We start from the raw sequence: 10,316 nt of genomic DNA on the forward strand, positions 1-10,316 counted from the left end.
GATAGCTCAAATCACCCTGCCTACAGTTTCCACAACCCCCGCCAACCCAAAGTTTAATACTAGCATATGTGAGATTCATAACTTTTAAAACCTTGATGAGAGAGAGACTGAACGAATACAGCAAAAAGCTGATGTTTTATGAGTGAGTTCATGTCCATGTTCTTATTCAGCACAGTCAAAACTGTTTTACTCAATATTAGAAAACATAAAAAGTGCTTCTCCATACTTCCCCTGGCACTGCAATGAATGAGTAGCCAAGTGTATTGATAGCAATGTGTTTTTATTATTGTTATTAGCAGCTTGCGCTGAAGACGTCTATATCCAGTCAGCTACAACAGGACTGGTAAAGGCCCAGTGCAGTACTTTTGCGAAAATACCAAATGTATGAGTGTTTACCAGCATGTGAGTGATTATTTTCTGTACAAAACAGTTAATTTGATAATACTTGTGGAATATAAAAACACTTGCTTGATATACACTACCGTTCAAAAGTTCGAGGTCACTTAGAAATGTCCTTGTTTTTGAAAGAAAAGCACATTTTTTGTCCTTTAAAATAACATCAAATTGATGCTGGCCTTCTTGGCAGAGTTGCAAAGAAAAAGCCCTATCTCAGACGGTCCAATATGTCACGGCTGTCGTAAGAACAGAACCAAGGCACAGCGGATGTTGAGTTCCACATATTTAATTCAAAGAGAAACCAAACCAAACCAAACCAAACCAAACCAAACCAAACCAAACCAAACCAAAAACAACCGAACAACTAACCGTGACTACGTGATGCACAAAAACATATCCCACAAACACAGGTGGGAAAAATATCTACTTAAATATGATCCCCAATTAGAGACAATGATTACCAGCTGCCTCTAATTGGATATAATACAAAAACACCAACATAGGAAACATAAACTAGAACACAACATTTCAATTATTAACTAGAATACTGTTATATAAATATTCATACACATAGCTCATATAAACAAAGACATTCCGTCGTAAGAACACATATACCCAGCCATAAGACTGACCCCCTCTTCCTTATATAAACACACATCTCATCTCCCTCTAACTGGCCGGTCCCAAGAGCAAAGAACTTTTGCTGTGCACCAATGGGGCCCGCTCTGGCTAGAGCAAGGCCCGCCTCCAACCCTCCGACCAGTCAAGAAGACCGAAACGACAAGACTCCACCTACTTTATTCTATGTATAAAAATGTATGTAACCATTGTATAGGTCTCTTTTTCACCTGGCTCCTTGCCGAGTTATGTGAACTAGGTCCGTGCACGTAAAACTGCGGGACAAGATATCTCTGACTCATTAAAACTGTCTTTCGTTACAACTGAAATCCACTCTGTCCAGCGTCCGTGATTTGGTCTCAACTCTCCAGTATTTGAACACTAACAGAATTGGTAGCAGAGTTTGGTTGTTCTTGAATTCGATCTATTATAAGTTAGTGTGAGAGGACGAGACTGATCACGGCTAAAAAATCAGACGGAAGAGTGACTTCCCCAGCCATTCATCTTGCCTCAGGAAATCTGATCGGAGCGCTCTATATAAAGGTGAGCAGAGCCCGTTATATCGAAATCTGCATATTGTATTATAGCCTAAACCAAATTTTGATCAGAAAGTACTGGGCGTGAGTATGAATCGGTGCCCAAATTTTTTACATAAGAACCTAAGACATTGATCGGGGAGATCTTGTTTTGCTCGTTTTTATTTTTTATTTGTATTTTTATTTTTTTATCAATTGGCCTATTATTAGAAGTGTAGTATGCATGTAAAAGTTCCTATTAAATAAGTGCTTACTATTTAATTGGTTGTGTTTAGAAGTGTAGTATGCACGTAAAAGTTCCTATTGAATAAGTTCTAAACTGTTTAATTGGTTGTGTTTAGAGATTTAGTTAATTAATAGATCGACTGAATCTGCATGTAAAAGATCCTATTGAATGAGTTGTAAACTGTTTAATTGGTTATGTTAGAGGTGTAGTCGAATAGATATAGGATATGTAAGTTTGGCCTTCCACTAGACAGAGATCGGGAATGATGTGGCTATTGCACATCAAACAATAAACATAAGATGAACCAGAGTTGACATTCCATGATTTGGAGATGGGGGAAATTAAATTGAAAGAAACGTTTGTCGCGGAGTAGGTTGGGATACGTAACTGGGCTATTAGGCACACGTGCTGAAAGACAAAGCCACCTTAGTATCGAATGGCCGTGCAACTTTGACAGCAGCCGGGCTGGAATACTGATTTTCGTTTTTTTCATTCCTGTTGATATTGCCTAAAGTTTAAAATTATTCTGACAATTGCTATAGAATCGCTGGAATTTACTGATATAAGTTCATAAAGGAACTTACTGAATTGTTTCTAGAAAGTATTTAAATAAGCCGCCGAGCTTAGTACAGACTTTGTTTTACAGACGCTAAAAGCTACACACTGATTTTGGGGTTTTTCTATTCTATCCATATTTCCTAAATATATAGAATTATTCTGACAATTGCTATAGAATCGCTCGAATTTACTGATATAAGTTCATAAAGGAATTTACTGAATTGTTTACAGAAAGTATTTAAATAATTCACTGAACAACTCTTAGTTGTCTAGAAATTCTATCTATATTTCCTAAAGAGCTAGAATTACTCTGAAAATTGTTATAGAACCGCATATATTCACTGATATATTGTTCCAAAAGGAAATCGCAGAATCATTTATAGAAAATACCTAAACGAATCGCTGAACAAATTCAAATAAAATACCGGTGAAATACACACGTGGCGGGCGTCACATACTGATAACCCCCTTTGTCTCGACCAGGGACAGGCTACGCATACAACGATAGAAATAAACACCACATAGTAAGGATTGAATATACCTAAATAACGCATTATACACATTATCAGACGAACTAGATAAAATGTCTGCAGCTACCACGCCCAAACTAAAATTCAATGAATATTTAGATCAGAGTATGATTGATAGAGCGGGAGGTAAAAAACAGTATGGGAAAGTGGAGAAAGTGTGGAAAGGATTACGGATAAAATGGACACAAGCAGGTTATTTTAGCGGAGGACCACCTACAGGGGGGAAACTCCAAGATATGCAGACAGAATTAGAGGACGCAGTAGAGCATGCAAAAGCGAGTGAGGCGGAGAGAAACAACATACACAGGTTCAAAAAAGTAGGTACAAGAGAGAGAGAGAGAGCAGAGGGGGAGCTCAAGATAGGTACATGGGCCATACAGGAGAGTAGGAGGGTGCTGCCCAAAAACACACCAGACATGATGGGCGTGGCTATTGTGGCGTCGGGGGATGTTAAAGCTCCGCCTGAGAACTTGCCCACGGCTCCCCCTGTGGCCGTTTCTCCCTCACTATATCCACAATTGACAATGGAGGCAGTTCAGCCCCAGCCATACTCAAAGGGACAAAATCACCGGAGCCCGTCACACAACCCATTCCTGCCCAGGGCACCTCCCACAATACAGGCTCCAGTTCTGAGAATAGACCAAGGGGAGTTAAAAGGGGAAATTACCCTGGGGATAACGGCTGGCCATATGGTATGTGAACAGTTCGAAACTGGGATTCCAGGAGCAGGAGACCTCCCCCAGGAACGGAGGCCGCAATGCTCCTCTGTGAACTCTCTCACCTCTGAAACCAGAGGACACTTACAAACAAGATTAGATTCAAACCACTTCTATCAGACGGATAGGGAGGACTGTCATCAGAACATGGATATCGGAAACGAAGAAGAAATTGACATGGTGCTCACCCCAGCTCCGATGGGAGCTCCAAACGTGACTAAGATGCAGGAGCTGCTGAAATCATCAATAGCTCGAGCTAAGGAACTCAGGGAGCTAATAGCTAACCAAGATAACAACAGAGAGGGAGCCTACCGTGTGGAAGGCATAATGAGAGGAACAGTAACCAAAGTTACCGAATCAATGGGGTCCGAAACACTCCGTCTGTCCTCCAGAATTGCTGATAGAAGAGAGCGAGAGCAGGAGATGGCAGGACAGTACCCCCTGCGACCGACACCAGGTGATGCACACACTGTGGAGTACCAGCCCTGGAAAATGACTGATTTAACAACACTGATGGGACAGATGCCTAGCCTACATGGAGGAGCTTCAGCGTGGCTACTTCAACTGCAGACACTTACGTCAGGCCTGCAACTCTGCCTAGGAGACATGAAAGCACTTCTAGCAAGAGCCACCGACCACTGAACCATGGAGGCCCTCATGACAGCAGCTGACCTTGGATGGCGGGCCCCAACACTGCCCATAGACCACTTCCGTACCAGATTATGGGAAGTTCTACGGAGAGCATACCCTACAGAAAGAAACCATGCCACCTTATCCTCCTTTACAATCAACCCAGGTGAGCAACCTGCAGCATACCTGGACAGGGCTAAGACCACATGGAGATCGGTCCACGAAGAACCATTCGATCACACTGATACCACACTCAGCATGTGGAAGGAAATGGTGGTCAACGGGTGTCCCGGAGATGTTAAAACCAAACTCAGAGGAACGGTAGGGTTGTTTGCACTTCCTCTGACCCAATTCAACACTCATGTGCACCACCATGTGACCCAGCACAACAAGGAAAGAGGGGGTGCTGAGAGCCAGGTGCAGTCCCTCCAGGTACAACTCCTGAAACTCCAATTGAAGGAAGCACAACAAGGAGAAAAACCTAAGAAACAGATGGTGGCGGAAGAAACGAAGGAGACGGGCACCAAAACAGACATCTCTCAAATAGTGGCCCAGACTATCTCCCAGATGATTCAACAGCAGGCCGGTCCTCAACCAGCCAACCCGGGGCCTTGGTATCCCCCGCAACCACAATTTGCATACCAGCCGCGATGGATACCAGGCCATCCAAAAAGAGGGGTTTGTTTCAACTGTAGAACTCCAGGGCACTACTCACGAGAGTGTCCATACCCACTCACACCACAACAACGCCAGTGGAACTCTACGAGAGGTCCATATGGGAAGGAAAGGGGTGGAAATAGACCTCAACAGTACGAACATCAGCAACCAGGACCCACACCCATGCATCAGCAACCCGCATACAACCAACCGCAGTTCCAGGGAATGACTGGGAGCACCATCCCCTGGTCATAAAAATGCCCACCACCCACGGCAGAAGAAGGAAACAGCAACTCCCAGACGGTTCACATGTCACCCTTCAATCAGCCATCAACCCTCAACCAGCATCGGCCAAATTAGCTGAAATCATCGGATTGACGCAGGTCCTCATCAGAGGAAAAGGAAAGACTGAATATCTATACAGACTCAGCCCATGCCCATGAAGCAGGCCACACTGATGGACCCAGAACTTTTATAAGAAACACATGGCCCCACACACGAAGGCAAACTAAAGACCCTCCAAAAAGGCCTCGCACATCTGGTGGCACCCTCACATAAAAAATATGACTGACTTAATTTATGACGATGATTTATTTTGTGACGAATGCAATGGTTGTGACAGACACAACCCAAAGAAACCATATCAAACACCAATGGGCTCATACGTAATACCTAATGCATGTTTTCAGGATATTAGTATAGACTACACCGACATGGGCCCCGAAAATGTATCTAAAGGCAAACTCTATCTCCTAGTCATAGTAGATAGGTTCTCCAAATGGGTAGAGGCAATACTAACAAAAGGGGAGGATGCTAGGTCAGTCTTTAAGTGGCTACAAACCAAACTAATACCCAGGTATGGCATCCCAAGACAAATCAAATTTGACAAATGGCTCACATTTAACAAACACCTGAGACAGGTGGAAGAAAGATTTGGCATAACCCACAGATTTGGATCTGTGTACAGGCCCCAATCCCAAAATCTGGTGGAACGTCAAACCAAAAGCAAAAGCTAAGATAGCTAAAGTATGTGCCTCATGGGATAATGACTGGTAGAGTCATGCATGGTCCACCAAGGGAGGGAGGTCATATGCCCGCCCTTGATGTACAACAAATTGTAATGTCTAATTATGTGAAAAAACTGACGGTTCTCTCTGCAGCACTCTCTACCCAGGTTCACAAGGTCCGGGAGGGGGAGCTGCCGGGGGACACGCCACTACTGAAGGTAAAGGTTGGTGACGGGGTGAGGGTTACAGTCCACAAGAGAAAGTGGCTGGAACCCAGGTGGACTGGACCGTACGAAGTGAAGGAGGTTACTTCACACTCAGTCCAGGTCAAAGGTAAATCAGGCAACACCTTGGCACCGCCTTACACATTGCACCCCAGCCCCAATTCCTTCTAGAACACTGACTGAAGTCAGAGCTGATTTGAGCGGCCTAAATTCGATTCCAAATGAAGACACTCCTTCCTCAGGTGATGCGGCATCAAACTCCGCCTCCCCTGAGAAGGGAACCTCGCCCAGTTAGAGGGAAATTTCTCCCTCTCTGGGTGAGGCTGGGGATATCTGGTCCCTTATTTGTGATATTCCTACTGATATTTGGAGTAACCCTAGGACTTTCACATGGTTAATTGAACAACTATTTCACCCTGCCACATCACATACACCAACCCCTACACATGTCCCTAACTCCTTTCCTGATATCACTCCCTCCAATCACTCCCGTCCCAAACGTAGCACTACACCTACAGACCCACCATGCAAACCAGACAAGGTTAGGAGCACCACCTTATGTATACCCACGATTGCAACCGCCACCTTTCTGCTATAGTTTTCACGTCTAATAGATGTGAAGAGGGGGATTTGTTATATAAATATTCATACACATAGCTCATATAAACAAAGACATTCCGTCGTAAGAACACATATACCCAGCCATAAGACTGACCCCCTCTTCCTTATATAAACACACATCTCATCTCCCTCTAACTGGCCGGTCCCAAGAGCAAAGAACTTTTGCTGTGCACCAATGGGGCCCGCTCTGGCTAGAGCAAGGCCCGCCTCCAACCCTCCGACCAGTCAAGAAGACCGAAACGACAAGACTCCACCTACTTTATTCTATGTATAAAAATGTATGTAACCATTGTATAGGTCTCTTTTTCACCTGGCTCCTTGCCGAGTTATGTGAACTAGGTCCGTGCACGTAAAACTGCGGGACAAGATATCTCTGACTCATTAAAACTGTCTTTCGTTACAACTGAAATCCACTCTGTCCAGCGTCCGTGATTTGGTCTCAACTCTCCAGTATTTGAACACTAACAGAATTGGTAGCAGAGTTTGGTTGTTCTTGAATTCGATCTATTATAAGTTAGTGTGAGAGGACGAGACTGATCACGGCTAAAAAATCAGACGGAAGAGTGACTTCCCCAGCCATTCATCTTGCCTCAGGAAATCTGATCGGAGCGCTCTATATAAAGGTGAGCAGAGCCCGTTATATCGAAATCTGCATATTGTATTATAGCCTAAACCAAATTTTGATCAGAAAGTACTGGGCGTGAGTATGAATCGGTGCCCAAATTTTTTACATAAGAACCTAAGACATTGATCGGGGAGATCTTGTTTTGCTCGTTTTTATTTTTTATTTGTATTTTTATTTTTTATCAATTGGCCTATTATTAGAAGTGTAGTATGCATGTAAAAGTTCCTATTAAATAAGTGCTTACTGTTTAATTGGTTGTGTTTAGAAGTGTAGTATGCACGTAAAAGTTCCTATTGAATAAGTTCTAAACTGTTTAATTGGTTGTGTTTAGAGATTTAGTTAATTAATAGATCGACTGAATCTGCATGTAAAAGATCCTATTGAATGAGTTGTAAACTGTTTAATTGGTTATGTTAGAGGTGTAGTCGAATAGATATAGGATATGTAAGTTTGGCCTTCCACTAGACAGAGATCGGGAATGATGTGGCTATTGCACATCAAACAATAAACATAAGATGAACCAGAGTTGACATTCCATGATTTGGAGATGGGGGAAATTAAATTGAAAGAAACGTTTGTCGCGGAGTAGGTTGGGATACGTAACTGGGCTATTAGGCACACGTGCTGAAAGACAAAGCCACCTTAGTATCGAATGGCCGTGCAACTTTGACAGCAGCCGGGCTGGAATACTGATTTTCGTTTTTTTCATTCCTGTTGATATTGCCTAAAGTTTAAAATTATTCTGACAATTGCTATAGAATCGCTGGAATTTACTGATATAAGTTCATAAAGGAACTTACTGAATTGTTTCTAGAAAGTATTTAAATAAGCCGCCGAGCTTAGTACAGACTTTGTTTTACAGACGCTAAAAGCTACACACTGATTTTGGGGTTTTTCTATTCTATCCATATTTCCTAAATATATAGAATTATTCTGACAATTGCTATAGAATCGCTCGAATTTACTGATATAAGTTCATAAAGGAATTTACTGAATTGTTTACAGAAAGTATTTAAATAATTCACTGAACAACTCTTAGTTGTCTAGAAATTCTATCTATATTTCCTAAAGAGCTAGAATTACTCTGAAAATTGTTATAGAACCGCATATATTCACTGATATATTGTTCCAAAAGGAAATCGCAGAATCATTTATAGAAAATACCTAAACGAATCGCTGAACAAATTCAAATAAAATACCGGTGAAATACACACGTGGCGGGCGTCACATACTGATAACCCCCTTTGTCTCGACCAGGGACAGGCTACGCATACAACGATAGAAATAAACACCACATAGTAAGGATTGAATATACCTAAATAACGCATTATACACATTATCAGACGAACTAGATAAAATGTCTGCAGCTACCACGCCCAAACTAAAATTCAATGAATATTTAGATCAGAGTATGATTGATAGAGCGGGAGGTAAAAAACAGTATGGGAAAGTGGAGAAAGTGTGGAAAGGATTACGGATAAGATGGACACAAGCAGGTTATTTTAGCGGAGGACCACCTACAGGGGGGAAACTCCAAGATATGCAGACAGAATTAGAGGACGCAGTAGAGCATGCAAAAGCGAGTGAGGCGGAGAGAAACAACATACACAGGTTCAAAAAAGTAGGTACAAGAGAGAGAGAGAGAGCAGAGGGGGAGCTCAAGATAGGTACATGGGCCATACAGGAGAGTAGGAGGGTGCTGCCCAAAAACACACCAGACATGATGGGCGTGGCTATTGTGGCGTCGGGGGATGTTAAAGCTCCGCCTGAGAACTTGCCCACGGCTCCCCCTGTCTCCGTTTCTCCCTCACTATATCCACAATTGACAATGGAGGCAGTTCAGCCCCAGCCATACTCAAAGGGACAAAATCACCGGAGCCCGTCACACAACCCATTCCTGCCCAGGGCACCTCCCACAATACAGGCTCCAGTTCTGAGAATAGACCAAGGGGAGTTAAAAGGGGAAATTACCCTGGGGATAACGGCTGGCCATATGGTATGTGAACAGTTCGAAACTGGGATTCCAGGAGCAGGAGACCTCCCCCAGGAACGGAGGCCGCAATGCTCCTCTGTGAACTCTCTCACCTCTGAAACCAGAGGACACTTACAAACAAGATTAGATTCAAACCACTTCTATCAGACGGATAGGGAGGACTGTCATCAGAACATGGATATCGGAAACGAAGAAGAAATTGACATGGTGCTCACCCCAGCTCCGATGGGAGCTCCAAACGTGACTAAGATGCAGGAGCTGCTGAAATCATCAATAGCTCGAGCTAAGGAACTCAGGGAGCTAATAGCTAACCAAGATAACAACAGAGAGGGAGCCTACCGTGTGGAAGGCATAATGAGAGGAACAGTAACCAAAGTTACCGAATCAATGGGGTCCGAAACACTCCGTCGGTCCTCCAGAATTGCTGATAGAAGAGAGCGAGAGCAGGAGATGGCAGGACAGTACCCCCTGCGACCGACACCAGGTGATGCACACACTGTGGAGTACCAGCCCTGGAAAATGACTGATTTAACAACACTGATGGGACAGATGCCTAGCCTACATGGAGGAGCTTCAGCGTGGCTACTTCAACTGCAGACACTTACGTCAGGCCTGCAACTCTGCCTAGGAGACATGAAAGCACTTCTAACAAGAGCCACCGACCACGGAACCATGGAGGCCCTCATGACAGCAGCTGACCTTGGATGGCGGGCCCCAACACTGCCCATAGACCACTTCCGTACCAGATTATGGGAAGTTCTACGGAGAGCATACCCTACAGAAAGAAACCATGCCACCTTATCCTCCTTTACAATCAACCCAGGTGAGCAACCTGCAGCATACCTGGACAGGGCTAAGACCACATGGAGATCGGTCCACGAAGAACCATTCGATCACACTGATACCACACTCAGCATGTGGAAGGAAATGGTGGTCAACGGGTGTCCCGGAGATGTTAAAACCAAACTCAGAGGAACGG

The sequence above is a fragment of the Oncorhynchus clarkii genome, chromosome 17 (assembly GCF_045791955.1).
Source record: "Oncorhynchus clarkii lewisi isolate Uvic-CL-2024 chromosome 17, UVic_Ocla_1.0, whole genome shotgun sequence".
Classification (NCBI taxonomy): Eukaryota; Metazoa; Chordata; class Actinopteri; order Salmoniformes; family Salmonidae; genus Oncorhynchus; species Oncorhynchus clarkii.